The following is a 16508-nucleotide window of genomic DNA, read 5'->3' as shown; positions in this document are numbered from 1 at the left end:
AACACCAGCATGGCTTTTCTCTACTGAATTTCCCAGAGGAACAGCTGCCTCTTCCACTAGATCTTCAGAGGAAGACTACACCTTTCTACAGGATCCTTGCTCCAAGAGAACCATACCAGGACTGCAGCCACAATTCCAATTGGACCGCTACCAGCACCCTGTCCAACAGGATGTCAGGTTGTGTTCTGATTCTGGCAGTGTTGTTTTGGATTACTGCATTGTTTATTTTATCTTTTTTATTTTCTTTCCTAATAAAGAACTGTTATTTCCTGCTCCCATATTTTTGCCTGAGAGCCCCTTAATTTAAAATTTATAGAAATTCAGAGGGAGGGGGTTTACATTTTCCGTTTCAGGGGAGGCTTCTGCCTTCCTTAGCAGACACCTGTCTTTCCAAACCAAGACAACTCCCTTTCAGAAACAGCAGTGTATGAAACAGAACTTGCCACAGAAATATAAAGCAACAGTGGCAGTGTGAATGTGGAAGCAATTTTCCTCTTAGAACAGGTGGACCACTGCATTATGGCAATTCACCTGTGTAAAGACTAGAAAAAGAACAAATTGGTTTGGTCCAGTCAGAATTGAGGACAGAAACACCACCATAAATGAGCACTCTGCATCTCCCAGCCAAATGAGCTACTACTTCCCAGAAGATCACTTTTCCCACTTCACAGAACTGTTCAAGTTGAACAGATTGCTCCAAAATGTGAAGCATAATTAAGCAGAACACAAGTACCGATTAAGCTCTATTTGCACGGAAGAAACTACAAAAAAAGTATCATTCCAATACAGATTCAGATGTTTCAGTAAGAGAAAATGTCCTTAAATGTGTGTGGTGCTGTGAACAAGCTCTCTGGCTGACACATGGTGCATGCCCGGTGGGCTGGGGACAGCTCAGGGCCGCCTGCCGAGCAGAGACTGCTCTGGAGATGTGCTTGTATGGACAGCACCCTCACTTCGGGCATTTCAATGGATCCTGATCTCAGGCAAGCAACAGTGCCTGGATGTCTTCATAAAAACATTTATGTCCCAGTTTTTGGTTGCCAAGAGGCAGAACCAGAAGGGAGGCTTCAGGACATTAAGATAAAAGGACAGTGCCTGAACCCCACTACTGCTGATGTTCCTTTAAGTACAGACTACGTACTTCTTCCTGACTCAGATAAAACTGCTTTTGGTACCTGTAGTCAGATTCTCCTCCCACAGATTGTTTTGAATGCAGAATAACTCAGGTACTGATACATACACAAACACACTGCTGCCCAGGGTGAGAGCATTTGTTTGCTGAAACTTTTCATCCGAATAAATGTCAGTTCCTGATGGCAATTAAAAAAAAATAGAAAACATTATCCAATGCACTATATTCTTTGGCATTAGTAAAATTCTAGTGTAAGAGCAGCAAGTTGTTTCAAGATTTCCAACAGTTTCTTACAAGGAATTCCTTTTCTCTTTCCCGAGGGCCATACCTAGCTTGTGGTGATGTTTCAGCCAACTGCTTCCCCATCCTTCACCCCTGGGGTTATTCCCTCAGGAAGGGAGTGAGTGGTCAGAGGGGCGTGAATCGTTCACCTGTCCTGTACACTCTGATATCAGCATTGTTGTTGTTACTGTTTGTTTCCTTATTTCATTGCTATTTCTAGTGAACTGTTCTTATCTCAACCCATTATCTTTACCTTTCTGTCTCCAGTTCTCTTCTCCATCCCACTGGAGGGGGAGAGAGAAAGCGAATGAGGGGCACATGGTCTGAGGTGTTTCACTGGCAGCATCAGAGCAGGGGTGAAACTGAGACCTCCCTGAACTCCTGTGCAAGAGCCGAATCACCAGCTAGCTGCTCCAGCCAGGCAGCAAAGCAAACAAGCAGGGAGCTGAAAGCCCAGCAGACAAGACAGAAGAGTTTCAGGAAACAGACAGTAGCTTAACAATTTCCTAAACTTGGCCCCGTTAGTGGTGCTGGGAACCTTACAACATTGTTCCTGTGGCAGAAGGTTATTTGGGACAAGCACAAAACTTCCTTCCATTTTTCTCTGTCCTTAATCTGCTTCTCCTGGAAGGCCAATAGGGACAACCACTGTAAGACACTTTACTAGGATGTAAATGCAACCAACTACACACTTGGTGAGTTGCTGTGAAGCCAAAATATTTAGTTATTTAAAACTTTACCATTCTCTGGATTAGAAGATTTAGATTCTACTATTCTGTCTAAGGATCTTTCTGCTTCCAAAACTCAGTAATTCTCAAACTAGGAAAGGAAGGCCGTGAGGTTTAGATCTTCCCAGGCTGGGCTCCGGCTTTGATCAGTCTCCTAAAAGCGCTGTCAAATTCAGAGATCTGGTCTGTTTTCGAAATACCACCAACAGAGGGTGATTTGAGACTAATAAACACTGGAAGTGTTCTGGCTTACAATGTTTGAGGACTTCTGTGGGCAGAAAACAAATACACAATTAGGAACATGACCAATGCCAGAACGCAGCTTATTAAATTTTCATGCTGACTGTGATTACTTTCATTTAGCAGCACAGATGTTAAACCAGAACGAGGAGACGGAGTGCCCATGAGTACTGGGAAATGGCTGGCAATATGAGCAAGGTTTGGAAAAGAGTCATTACAGCAGATGTTGCACACGTGCGCTGATCGCTCTTACAAGTCAGTTGATTTTAAAGAAGCCACAAAAACATTTGACTATATTAGATTTCATAATTCTCATTGTTTCATTCTGTTTTAAGGAAGTCATGTAGCAGGTCTAATGCAATCCATAGGACTGTCATGGCTTGGAATGGGAGGAAATTCAGGGAAGCGATGCAAAGTTTTTTTGTGTAACTGACAGTCTGTTGAACCACTGAGAAGCTGGACATGCCTCTGTGAAAGACGCATGTTAAAGACAAAAAAAGCCTGGAACTCTCTTTTCTGGTCGGCAAAAAGGCCCCAGCCCCGGCCCACGTCTTGGCCAGGCCGGGCTGGGCGGTCCTGCCGCGGGCTGTGCCCCTTCCCCCTCCCCAGGCCGTCCGCCGCCCCCCATCGGCCCCGTTCTGGCCAGGCTGGGCCACAGCAGCTGCCGGGCAGGAATGGCGGGGGGGGCTGCGGAGCCCTGGCCGGAGCAGGGCTGAAGATCTTGGCGTCAGATGCCCTTCCCCCAGCGCGGCTGAGACCAGAGGCAGCCCTGCATCCTGCAGCCCATGCATTGTGGCCCGGCGGCTGGAAGTGAACGCGGAGAAAACCAAAGATCAACCATGAGATCGATCCTGACACAGCCCAGCCGCACTCCCACCACGAGTTACCGGCGTCAGGTATGCCCCAGGCGTGATGTTAACCCTTTCAGTGCTTCAGTCCTCACACGAGTCAGAGAAAAGAACAAGATGCAAGCATGTAAAGGAACAACATGAAAACATGTTTGTGGGGTTAGTGAGGAAGAAGTTAAGTCTCAGATGGGAGGGAGGAGAAGATGTCTTGATCTTCGGGCTGAAATCCTCTTGTAAGCTATGGAGAAAAGACTTTTTTTTTCCCCCCTATAACGCATGAAACTATGGGGAGATGAAAGTGTTCAAACTGATACCGAGCAAAGGCCTCCATGTTAAAGTAAGCTGATGTTGAAGTAGCTGTGATCCGATAAGCAGTTTGAACCGAGAAAGAGAGAAGGGTGCCTTCTCACATGCCCTCAGGAGAAGATTTCTGCTCCCAGGGATGAAGATTATTTTAGAGATAGATAAAGAGAACTTTTGTCTTTGAACAGCTCATCTTTAAAACAATACCCCATAAGTCAACATGGCCCATCAACAAGCTGTGGGAAGGCTTGTGGAAATGAGAAGGATTTCATGATGGCAGAGTTCCCCAGGCAGCTGCTAGTCCTGACAAAATTGAGAGCCATGAGAGAACTGGTTTTTTTCTCTTGTGGAGAAGTCTCCATAACCTTAACAAGAAGTACTTCTTTCCTTAAGTGAACTGAAGAAAGACTATTTTAGAGGTGGTAAACTGACTGGAAATTTTAGGTTTGGTTTCTTAACATTGTCAGTGGAAAAGAAAATGTTGTGTGGGGAGAGGAGAAGTGTTCTGAAGGGTTTGTTTTGATTCTCACTACTTTTTTTCTTTTAGTCACTATTAATAAAATTTTCTTTTTACCCTCGTAAAGTTTTAAGCCTGCTTTGCCTTTCTCCTAATCCTGTCTCACAGCAGAAAGCGAGTGCCTTGGTGATTGGCCAACACTGAAGCCCACCACACTCCTTAATGCATTGACTGGGAAATTTTAAAATTGGGGAAATCTTAAACTGGTGAACCAAAACCACTACAAGAAGGAAATCTGCCAAAGACCAAGAGGCACAAGGAACAGGTTGAGATGAATGTGCCATCATGGGTAAGCTCATCTCAGAGCTGAACACTGCACAGAAGAGCCCTTTGGCTCTTTCTCTTTTGCTCTGGGCTCTCACATCTGCATGGGGACCACCAAAGAGAAAAGGCAACCAAGACCCACAACCCGTGATGGGAACTTCTGGTCTAGGATCAACCTAGGGAAGCCTGACCAGGTGCAGGTGCACAGTCCTATTTATTTTAGGGAGAAAGAAATACTTAGCAAGAAATATTTTAAATGGTGCATGTGAAGAATAAAGAAGAAAAATTTCCTTTTCAGAATGCTTCAGATTTCATCTTGCAATGTCAATACTCCTTTTATTCATCTACATAAAATTTAATTAAGTTTTGGCCTAGTCCCAGAATAATAGGACAATGGAGAGCTAGAGCACTGTACATGCAGACACACAAAAGCAGTCTCTGTGAGCTGCCAGTCCTGCCCTGGCACCTGGGAGCCCTCAAGCCCTCATTCCTGCCCTGGGGCAGCAGGAGCAGCCCTGAGGTGTGGGCACAGGGCACTCCTGCCCCTCTGGCCCTAGGACAGGTCTGGCAGCTTCACCTTCACTACAGGACCTTTTGTGCCTAAACCTGTGAGAAATGATGCTCACTTTTAAAATTTCAAAGGTTTATTAAACTTTGACAAAATACAACAAAGGACCAAATAAGGAAAAATTACAGCACTGGGAGCATGGAACTAAACCACTATGTGCTCACCCACAAAATGCATGCTCTGCCTTTTATACCTATGGTGTTGCGCTAGGTAATTCTAACCCCTCCCAAAGTCTTCCAGTGAACTCTTCTCTGCCGTCCATCGGTGGAGACTGCTTCCTTGCAACTTCATTGGAGGTCAGGTGTTGCCATGCCTGCCCTCCCCCAAATGCCCCATGCAAGGGGCACAGGTACACGCCCTCCCTCCACATGTCCTGACTACCATGGCTGTCCCTTGGCAACCGTACAGGGGGAAAGGGGACTATGGAGAGAACAGAGGACATTCAAACAACAAATCACAATAACATAACTATCCAGCAATAAAACTTCTTAGCATACACATAATATTCATCCCTTAATTGCGAGAGCCAACCATCACATTACTCATCTATAACAAACCCCAGTGCTGTCAGGTGCACTCTGCTCCAGCAGCCCCTCGCACCAGGTGTGGTGACAGACCCCACCACTGCCACTGCCACTGCCACAGCCACCCATGGGCACACGGCTGCAGCAGGGAGCCAGGGACTGCCAGCACTCCTGTCAGGAAGGGTGGTACACATAAAATGGACAAATTAAATGTTTTACTCTTTCAACTGTGTGCAACTTCCTTTTAAGAGAGAAAGAATTTAGGACTTAATTAAGATACATTAAGATTAATTAGGACTTAATTAAGATACATTTGGATATGCATCCTCACTTCAAGGTTCCCATGTGTGGGTTTAAGAATTGCAGAAGAGGGCTTAATGTTCATTATATTCCATTTATATCAACTATTTATATAGCTATCCCTTTCCAATTATAAGCACGTCTAACTCAATTCCTTCAAGAAAAGCAGCCTTATCCTGAAATTCTTGAGGATCCTCTTCAGTCAAAAGAAATCTCTCCCCCTAGAAACATAAATTTATCAAGTCAAGTGAAATTATTCCAGATTTCAAAACATGATACTTTCAAATAGCTTTCTTGCAGTTCTTGAATGTTTCTGAAAACACAGAGACAACCATGAAAGCACAGGCAGGTCTGTATCTAGGCGAGTGATGCTTCATGTCTGTGAGAATGTGTTCAGCATCAATAGGGGAAGGTGGAGCGCAACTCTCATTTTAAGACTTACTAGCAACTGTGTCCATGATACTTTGGCAAATCAGTGTAAAAGATGAGCAATTTTTAAGATTTCACCAGAGTGAAGCCATCTCAGACACTGCCCTGGGGTTGGTGGAAGGACGTGTCTTCAAAACCCTGATGGTCTTTTCCAGAGTTCACACAGTCAGCTTCAGGTCACACACTTCTCGTTCCTTCCCCTCAGTGCCCCCTTTCCGTCCCTCCCTCCTCCTGCAGGGAGAGGAGAATCTCCTGCCCTTGCTGGACTTGCTACTGTGTTCACCTGCTCTCAGGACACTGAGGCTGTCACTGCTCACAGGAGCTCACTGCAGCAATGGGAACAGAAACCATAGCTGGCTGCTCCTCGCAGGCCAAATGAAAAATTACTAAATACATCTGTCTGCAAGATTCCAAACACCTTTTGTGTAATGATGATCTAAGTTATCTTTAATGGTACAAGCAAAAAAACCTATTTTTTAACATGGCCGTATCTCTTTAAAGTGAATGCTGTTTTCCCACTATTTAACTTCTATAATTTAAACATGCATGTCAAGTGGGAAAAAAAACTCCACACTTATTTTCCTTTCTGCTGCAATAAGAAACCACATCTATTTCATATAAAATTTACCACCATTATTTATTAGCAGGCAGAAAAGCTTCTGGGTATAATAAAAATTTGGTACATAAAGCTGAAGCTTGCCTGAGGAGAGGGGGAATTAACTGTAATAAAACTCATTTAAAGAGCCTCATAGTATCACTTCAGAAATAAGAAAAAGAAGGGGGGAGAAGCAAGAAGAAAAAGAAAGATTTTTTTGGTAAACCACAAAATAATTTCTGTTCTTTCTGCTAAATTCTCATATGAAATGACAAGTTTTCCTGTCATGGCTACATTTAAGAGTATACATGGAAGGAATATTTTCTTTTCCACATTTGCTAACATTTTATCTCTTGACAGACAACAGTGATGTCTGATAATTTCTTCCTGAGTATCAGATTATTACATTCTGATTTTAGAGACTTTTGATAGCCACCGCACACAAGGAAGGGTCAGCTCTTTAAACACACCCAACCTTGTGGTTACATGTTGGGGCCAGCTTGCACAGCTTCTTCACTCAGGAAAATAATTCCAGAAACACCTAGAAATGCATTTGTAACGCAATGGCAGGACTGAAGAGACAAAAGACAGAACTCAGGGAGACGTTCAGGACTTGTGTATTCCAGACTGCACACGGGGAATCGCTCTTGCCTGGCTGAGCGAAGCAGGCAGGGATGCCAATTTCTTTAGTAAGGTATTATCCTTACCGTGTGCATTTTCTATTAGATATTGGCTGTATTTCCCACGATTTGAAAGAAAAAGAAATAATCTTCCTGTGAAAATGAAATCCCTTCAGATTATACTTCAGAATTCTCTTTCAGTCTTCAGGAGGTTGGATTGGTTTTTTATTACCTTGTTTTGGAAACACTCTCTTCTAAACAAAGTAACCTTCATGGAACTGATGTACAATGTTGCCTGAATCGCTCATCATCCAACAGCTCCTCCTTTCCAAAGTACATCAGAGGAAAGTCTTGTAAGGGAAGAGACAATAAACAGTAAGAGAACAGAAAGGTACTCATCAGGTATAGAGAGTTTGATCTGTAACAATCGATCACAGACACTCTAACATCTATCAAGCAGCCTGACAGCTGATTCAAGAGCATCGGGGGATCTCTACCCTCCACAGCCAACACTTCCATGGTTATTAATGAAGAATAACTTTGACAGCTACAAGCTCTACAAGGACAAACTCAGCTTCAGTGATGCTGCCATTCAGTTTAGAAAATGTTGAGCATGTATTTTTCTTGAATCATATTAGCTTTTCCTTAAAACCAAGCCCTGCCTCGCAGGTACTAAACCTTGCACCCTTCTCCCCTCTAGCTGCCTGATGCCTCTACCCCTGCTGCAGCTGGATGAGATGTGGATCCCCATGGACGAGGGCAGCACCCAGCACCACATCCTGGCTCAGGGAGCTGCACTTCTGACATGCACGGCCACCCGCAGCCCGAGAGTGTGCAAGGTGGATTTTAGGCAGCAGTTACAGTCCACAGTCTCTCCTGCAGCTCTAGAAAATGGGTAAAGCATAAGCTCCTCCTCTTCAGAAATATGTTAGATCAGTTTATCATCAGTGCATTTTATCTTGGAAAAAAACTGAAGCCAAACAAAAATTATTGTAAAAAATAAAACTGAGGATTTCCATCAAGATTTATACAGTTCAATTATTTTTACTTTAAAACAGTCTACAGAATATTAAGTGCTTCCTGCAACCTTCTTCCCAGCAGATAAAGTGATGCATATAGGGAGGACGTCTGAAGGGATAGAGACAAGATGCAAGGGAAGAAGGATATCCAGGTACAAAACTCATGTACTGTTGCATTTTTATATACATGGAAAATTACCAGAAGCACAACAATCATGGAATATGGTGTGGGTTATGTTAGAAATTTTGCTGTGATATATTGGTATATTCTTTTTGCACATCTACCATGTTATTTTAAGAAAGGCCCAATTTAAGTTGTGCTTCATAAAATACCTAATCAAGATAGTTATCTAGCTGTTGCATCACTATTACAAAGGTTTGCACTTTTCAAACCATTAACAAACTTCTAAGTTAACTTAGCACCCAAGTCCTTCAAACACTGATGCATAAAGCACAATAAGCAGTTCTACTTCACACACTAGTGCACTTATCTTCCCCTCAGCACTCTGCCCATCCCACTCAAAATACATCCCTTTCTTCTCGTGGCCATTTTCTCCAGAATTTCAAGGAGGGCACTTCTGTACTTCAAGTCATGATCACTCCCATACCAGCAATTAAAGAACATGACCTGGGGAAGTGGGGGGGAGGGCATTGCCAAAGTCAGTCAGATGACACCCCCTACTTTCAAATTCCTTACAGAGCATTAGTATCTCACTCTAATCAACCCAAAGCAAGGGGTCTGAGGTAGCTGTTCCTGCCCTGCCATGTGCTGCCTGTGGGGAGCTGACACTGCACCAAGAGCAAGAAGGGAACAGTTCCTCAACCAGAACCTCTCTAAGACAATCCTAAATATGAGGCTGTGTGGAATGTGTCCCATGATATTCTCATCCTGTTTTTGTTCCTAGCTTCGCAGGACTGGTGATCACTGTGTTTTCCCTACCTTTAGGGAACTGGGAGACCAAAGACTGGCCCTTCTATTTTATCCTGTAAGGGAGAAACAGCTAAAAGAGAGGGAGGGATACAGGACTATGTAATTTTTTTCACCTTTCACTTCACTTCTTGGGAAGTACTGAAACAACCAATGATGCATGGTCACTGGATGGCCAGAACTGCTGGAGAACATTTGTCAGAATGCATCCTTGTGCAGAGGAGAGAAACAGAATGCATTACATCTCCATCCCAATCCTTTTTGGCCCTGTCTCACATATCATTCACTCCTGGAAGCTGGGGAAAAGAATGGTCTATGAAAGGGCTGTGAGTCAGATGGAAACTGACTTGACAGCTGGGAAGAATTGAGAAAAGGCCTGAAGATTCCTACTGATGGATTTCAATAAAGACAGATGCAAAGGGCTACAAGTCTGACAACAGAGCAAAGCACACAGGTACAGCTGGAGATCTGCACACGATCCTGGCTCAGGAGCTGAACAAAAATGACTAGTCTCAAGAGGCTGCAAAGACAGCAAGGACTTGCCCAAAAGTACTCAGAAGAACAGGCTTTTCCAGCCAGTTTTTTTCTCTGTATGGGGGGTTTTTCATTATTTATATTTTTTATTTAAACAGAACAAAGGAACATGGCTTAAGTAAGCCTGTTCCATCTTCAGAAGAGAACAGTTTTAAAAGAAATATACATAGCCAATTGCAGTTTCTTATTTTAGTATTATTACGCACAACTATGAGGACACAGCTGGAATTTCTAGGTGTTTAATAAGGTTTTTATTTTTAATAAGTAAAAGTAGTGATCATTTCTAGTGAGTATCAAGTTCTGATAAATACTTGCATTGCAATGTAATCATCTACTTTGCCTTTTCCATTGCTGCCACCAGCACATCAAAGAAAACAACTTAATGTCACCTTTAAAGATCTCTGACTTACTGAAATCTGTATTGCATGATATTAACAACCACCCACATTTTATTAATGTTCTAATTTCGCATATAAATATTTTTTAGCACAGGAACAAAGTCAAATGGGAAAAACGCAATCTTATCTAATAAGTACCGAATAAATATATCTTGGTTTCCAAGTGAACTCTTTTGCAGCCAGAAACACAGATATCCAATAAAAGCTATCCAAATCTGATCAGGTTTATATACTGTGTTCCTACATGTTGTCAGGCAGCCCATGCAATCAGAGCTCTGTGTACCAGTAACTGTGGTCCCTTACAGAGGTAAATGTCACCCTCTCCTGCACCTGCAGGGATGGAGCAGTCACTGACTGCTGACCACCAACAGGCACAGGCAGAGCTGTTCCATGAATACAATGTGAGCTATTTGCTCACTTTTACTCCTCTCACCTTCACACAGACACCTTTCTCACCTGTCATATACTTGACTTTGCTGGGGAAACACTAGGGAGACTCTTCTAGGAAAAAAGTAATTCAGGAACAGAGAGTGGAATTATAGTAATTAGGTCTGCAAAGGAGGTATAAAAACATTCTTGCAGTAAATGCAAAACAAATGCAATAGCAATGCAAATGCATCAACATTTTACTTGTCACCTATTTTTAAGGTGAGCATTTCTGTTGCCATTATTTGAAATTAGTTGTCATAGTTGGAGATCTTAATTTATTTGTAATTACGTAATTGCAATCCAGTGACATTCTAAGAGTAAACTAAAAGCTCCCACGATATTAATTTTGAAATAAGGAAATCAATCATGTAATAACAAATACATGCTGTTTTACATCTCTTAATATAAATAATTCTTAATTAAGCAATTTTTAGTATTTTTTCCTAATTCTGCAGGAGGATTTCTAGGATTATGTGACAGCATTGATTTTACTGCAGTAGGGTTAAAATTCCATCTGCTTTTCTGGATCCAGTAAAACAGATTCAATATATAAATTTTCTTTACTTTTTTGGAATCTTTTGCCAGCCTGTACTAACCCTTATCTTGAAGAAATCCGTATAAAGAAACATAAGTGTTTATGCTAGTATTTTATCCTTACTATTTCCTTTGGTAGATAAACTTGACACAGTTAATGATCAAAGCAAGAATATAGTCAGTGACTTGGGGGTCCCTTTGTTTTAAAAAATACCTCACTTGCATAACTAGGAAGTTATTTTCTTTAAAAATTCAGTGATACCTACATCCCTTTATAAAAAGATGAACTCTAAAGCAGACTTAGTTGTTAAAACCTGTATGCTTTACATCTGGGAAAACCTTTAATACAAAAAAGTTCACTACATTAATTTGAGTTCATTACATTGATTCACTACAAGATGAAGAGAAGACCAAATCTTCCAGCTGGTGAAAACAGAAATATTTATTCTTAGGTTATGTGTCTGGAATGGCAATTGCAGTGAAGTTTTGTTTTGTTCACATTCAATCCATCATGTCTTTAATCTGCAAATTACAGTCACAACAAAACTCTTGTAGCCCTATGAAATCATACACCTAATTATCAGTTCTGGTTCCATTATCCCAAGAGGCCCTTTCCTTTTTCAAGTTTGGTACTAATTCATTTTCAATAAAGAGCAAGAACTACCAGTAAGAAAAAATAATTCGGAAAACTTAAATAATACACAAGGCAAAAACCATCACAGCTTCAGATTCTCTCTGGCTAAGGTAATATATCAAAAGCAAACAAAAGTCCTCAATAAAGCATAAATCAGAATTGCCTCTTTGCAGCCTGTATGATTCTTAATAAAGATGAAGCCCACACTGAGAATCTGTGCACTGACAGACACCACTTTCCTCCCACAGCCATCTGCTGCCTACACTGGCTACACTCACATGCATTTAAGCGCAAGCAAATAGGAGCTGCAAAACTGGAGTTCTCTTACCATCTGACAAGACAATTAGCCCGAGGTAGTGCAAGAGTTTCAGAGAGGAGCACACCACCACCACAATCCCTAAAGTCTGGAGTCCCTCTGACTCGCCTTTAGTCCACATCCTGCAAGGCACCACACGGACACCACTGGTGTGCCTGCAAACAACTGCCAGGCATCAGAAGCTGAGAAATCCTGTTTCAAGCTTTCCTTCCTGCTGCTCAGCTAAGTGCACAGCACATTCCCCTCTCTCATTCCCTCTCTTTCCCAACCTCTCCCCCTCCCCCTTGCTTTTTTTTTTTTTGTTTTGTTTTGTTTTTTTTTGTTTTGAACACGCAAGCAACTTCTGCATTAAACCATAATCTAAGGTTTTCTTTTCTTTCACCTCAGGGTAATTCTCTCAGGAGTTTGCTCTGCTCCAGAACAATTGAGCACCACATGGCTAACCTCAGTGACATCTAACAGCTTTTTCTTGTTTTTTTTTTTTTTAAATACCCCTATAATAATAATATAATATAAATAACCCTAACCCTAACCCTGTGATACCATTTGCATTCGAGATTTTTCTCAGTAATTTTGCCAATGCAGATGCTTTTTGTCAATGCCTCTTCTGTACTGCATAAGAGAATAAGGGAAACTGTAGGAGAGGAAAGGGCTTTCCTTTGCTGAATGCCTCCCCTCACCTACAACACGCTGGGATAAACAAAATCACACTTCCGACATCCATGTGTGCACCCACACCCAGCCCAGGAGCTGCAGAGTAACAGCTCCCCTGGGGTACACAGCTGGACAGCCAGAAGTGCACCCCAGCATCTCCAATGCAGCCACAATGGGGTGGGCCAGGCTGGCTGAACAAGCTCCCCTTGCAGGAAGCTAAGGCAGAAGAGCAATTCCCACCATTTCATCTCAGTGTTTCACCAGGCTGCTGGCACTGGGCAGCACTGTGGGCTGCTCACAAGCTGATTCTGTATTTCTCCATTATCAGCAGAGACGAGAAAACACTTAGTTTTGATGCAATATTGCTACACCAGTAAAAGCTGGGGTTTTCAGGCATGCTATTAGACGCTGGTAGTCCCATGCTGGATGTTCAGGAGAACTGAGCTCACTGATGCCTTTTATTTTACTGGACTCCAAGGCTGCTACATCCCCACATTCCAGCTCAATCCAGGCAATCAGTAGCTCCCCTTTCCTGCAGTTCCCAGTGAGCAGGGCAGGTTGCCTTTCACCCACAGCACTGGACCACAGCCTCTCCTGGTGCTGACTCTGCCTTAAACTGCTGGTGAATACCAACATCAGGTGCAGAATCTCAACAGGATTTTGTGTATCATAGTAACTAAATAGTGCATTTGGATTGCTAAGAGATGCTCATAGTGAGGCCAGGTTGGAGGTGCAGACTACTCACACACACTTGAGTGATCAAGTCAACAAGCAATGAGCAGTTTAATTGACTTTGAGCTTTATTTCTCTATGTAGGTGGCCAAGGAGGAGAACACACTAGCAAATGTGTTATGAGGGTTCTCTGCCATGGGCATCCACCTTCCCAGAGCTCAGTGGCATTATATCAAAGCCTCTTCTCCTGATGAATACTTTAGACCAAAGGAATTTTTAGTGCTCTGTAGCATCTGCCATATTAGGTTTTCATTCCCCTGGCTGTATGGCTGGCTATAATGCCACATCATGTTTCATATCTCCCAGATTAACACATCCAGCTTTAAAACTATCAAGGATCTGAAATCACTGTACTGTCAAATCTCTCCCAGATAAGGATAATTTGAAAGAGTATCATGAGAAGTAGACCTCAAAACATTTAGAGAATTCCTTGGTGTACCATGTCCTGTTCCAATTAAAAAACCAAACTACTACTACACAAAACCCCCAAATAAACAAGAAATCATTCCCCCCCCCCCCCCCCCCCCCCGTTGTATTGCACTAAATATTTCCTTCATCACATGAGGTTTGGACAGGAATAATGACCACAAAAATAGCCAGATCTTTCCTGTCTATGGAAGGGATGCTTGTCAGATTTACTAGCTGTCTGGTGGGCTTTGCACTGTTTTCTTAGACTCCTCAAGTTTACAGATCCTAAAGAGCACACAGGATCACAGTCCACTTCACACACTTGTTCCCAGGCACTTTGTTTACTTACAGATATATTTATTCACAAAGTTTCTTCCCAGCTGCATCCGATTACCACTAATTAAAAAGAAAGGGAAACTCAAAAAAATTATGCTATAATGAGCAATGAAACTCAAAGCACCTGGCTCCCCAAGGGTGTGTCTTGCAATTCTCTGGTTCTCTCACCCTAATATCTTAACTCCTAAAGCCCTGCAGCAGCACCTCAGCAAGAGAAGGGGGAAAGACACAGCAAAGTGTGAGTTCCATTGTTTGTGTTACTGCAATTTATACCAAGTCCAAACTGTTTGATGCTATAGGCATTCCTGATACAAGCAGCTCCAAAAGAACATGCAGTTTTGTTCCCTCAAGTACTCACTGCTTGAAGTGAGCCAGCGTTTGTGCCTGACAGAAGTTCAGAATTCATTTAACAATATATCCAATGCTGTCAAGGCCAAATCATGATTTTTATGAGGTTGAATCAGTTTTCAAACAAGCTTGGAGGGAATGTTGAATGAGAATTTTCCCATCCAGGACCTTCAGGCTGCTTTAGGATTACCCTGATGCTGGCAGTTCCTCCTGAATGCTGCTTTTTCTCTCCCACTTCCCAAAACTACTCAAAATCGTCACTTGGTTCATTGCTCACGCGCTTGTTTGTGCCCCAATGTGGAGACCCTGGAGGGGCATTCTCTGGTTTAGGGAGACACAAGAAGCTTCCCTCAGAAAGCTGTTAGACCCCATTGGCTCCTTCCCCTGTTCCCATGTCCCTGAGCCATTCCTCCCTATTCCCTGACTGGCCCTCATCTTTGTACAGCCCAGAGACCAAGTTCAACCCCAGGCCCCTTGGGAGACTGAAACTCAGACGCTCCATGTGTGGATGCTGGGACCTGAACATCTCACTGCATGGCTGAATAAAACATCTGGGGGTATTATGCAAAAGCCCTTTTTGCTTCCTTACCTTGGACTATACTAGCAGGAATTCAGACTGCTACACCCCAAGAACAGGGATTCCTCATGTTGGGCACATATCAGGGTCATACTGTGCTAACTTTTAATGGAAAATGCTGTTAAGTTGCCTGACATGCAGAGCACCAAGTCCCCTCATCCATACAACCATCCAGCTTGGAAGCCACATACTGACCTACTGTTATAGTTTATGATTAATCCAAATCAGCTTTCTGGTGTTCCTTAAGAATTCAAATAATCACAAGTGATTGACTGAAGAGCTGACTACAGATGAGTCATGGGAGGCAAATCCTATGGACCCAAATACTCATGTGTTTTCCCCATAATAGGAACTAATTGCAGTAAGGGTTAGAGCTTTCCTCAACAGCTGGGCCCATTCCCTACAGTCACACTCATTCTTTACTGTAGTGTTGAGCTAATGAGTGAGATCAGTTCTGTGATTTAAACCAAAGGAAGGCTATCCAGCTTAGTTTTCCAGTAGAAATCTGCAGAGAAATAGAGGATCATCAACTCTTAAAAAGAGGCAGAAATATTAATCAAGATATTATTAGATATTTTATTTGAGTTGCTTCTGAAGCAATGAGGATATGAGGAAAAACCCAAACCAATGCCAAATAAATATTGTGTGTGACTTTTTTTTTCTTTTTTAAAAATTTCTACAGAACTCCGCTCTGCAATCTGTAAACAATGCTGCAGATTCAGGTTTTGGATTGATGCTTCCCAAAGATTTCTAATATTCTGCAAAATATGTGCTGTCATCCTTAGGGTAGGCAGCTCAAGGGACTATGATTTTACCTAGAATCACATGGAATAAACTGCACAAATTAAACTGCCTGGTTTTCTACTGTAGACACTGATCAACAGATTTTGCAGAAGAGCAGCTGGAAGGACATTTTTCTAGTTATATACAGACAAGGTTAAGCTCACCAATGAAGCAGTAAGCTTTGTTTTTACCAAACCTTAAATAATGAGGATGTAATGTTAAAATACCAGACATTCTGATAATAGGGATAGATGTTCCTGCTAGTGCTTACTGTACACATCTCTCATGCAGCAAAAAGAGTTGAATGCCTCAATTAGCTGCAGAACAGGTATGCACAGCATGTGCACTGAGAATGTAAGTGGGAACTTCATAAAGATCAGTCAAAATAACATGCAATGAAAAGTATTTTCTGGTAATAAAAGAATTGCTATGATGAGTCATATAAACTATTTGTGTAATATATAATCAGCTCTTAAAAGTGGCTGGGGGGAAATAATGCATCAAACAGGTGAAAAATTCACACCAAAA

At 42.3% G+C, this 16508-nt stretch overlaps 1 protein-coding gene across 6 annotated transcripts in view; it reads right to left on the bottom strand.

The window, feature by feature from the left end:
• The window catches only part of KCNIP1 (potassium voltage-gated channel interacting protein 1), a 295414-nt gene that overhangs the window by 29304 nt on the left and 249602 nt on the right, over positions 1 to 16508 (bottom strand). The window contains exon 1 of one of the 6 annotated variants that reach the window (XM_054516441.1): positions 12155 to 12169. The exons of 4 other annotated variants lie outside the window; for them this stretch is intronic. The gene's annotated coding sequence lies outside the window, so the exon portion shown is untranslated. Of the gene's footprint in view, positions 1 to 7582; positions 7649 to 12154; positions 12170 to 16508 lie in introns of those variants that run through there. One more of the 6 variants, XM_036391545.2, reaches the window with a different exon arrangement.

This window comes from Molothrus ater, chromosome 15 (assembly GCF_012460135.2).
Source record: "Molothrus ater isolate BHLD 08-10-18 breed brown headed cowbird chromosome 15, BPBGC_Mater_1.1, whole genome shotgun sequence".
NCBI classification, from domain to species: Eukaryota; Metazoa; Chordata; class Aves; order Passeriformes; family Icteridae; genus Molothrus; species Molothrus ater.
Note: the sequence above shows the minus strand (reverse complement) of the source record. Positions and strands in the feature narration are given on the sequence as shown.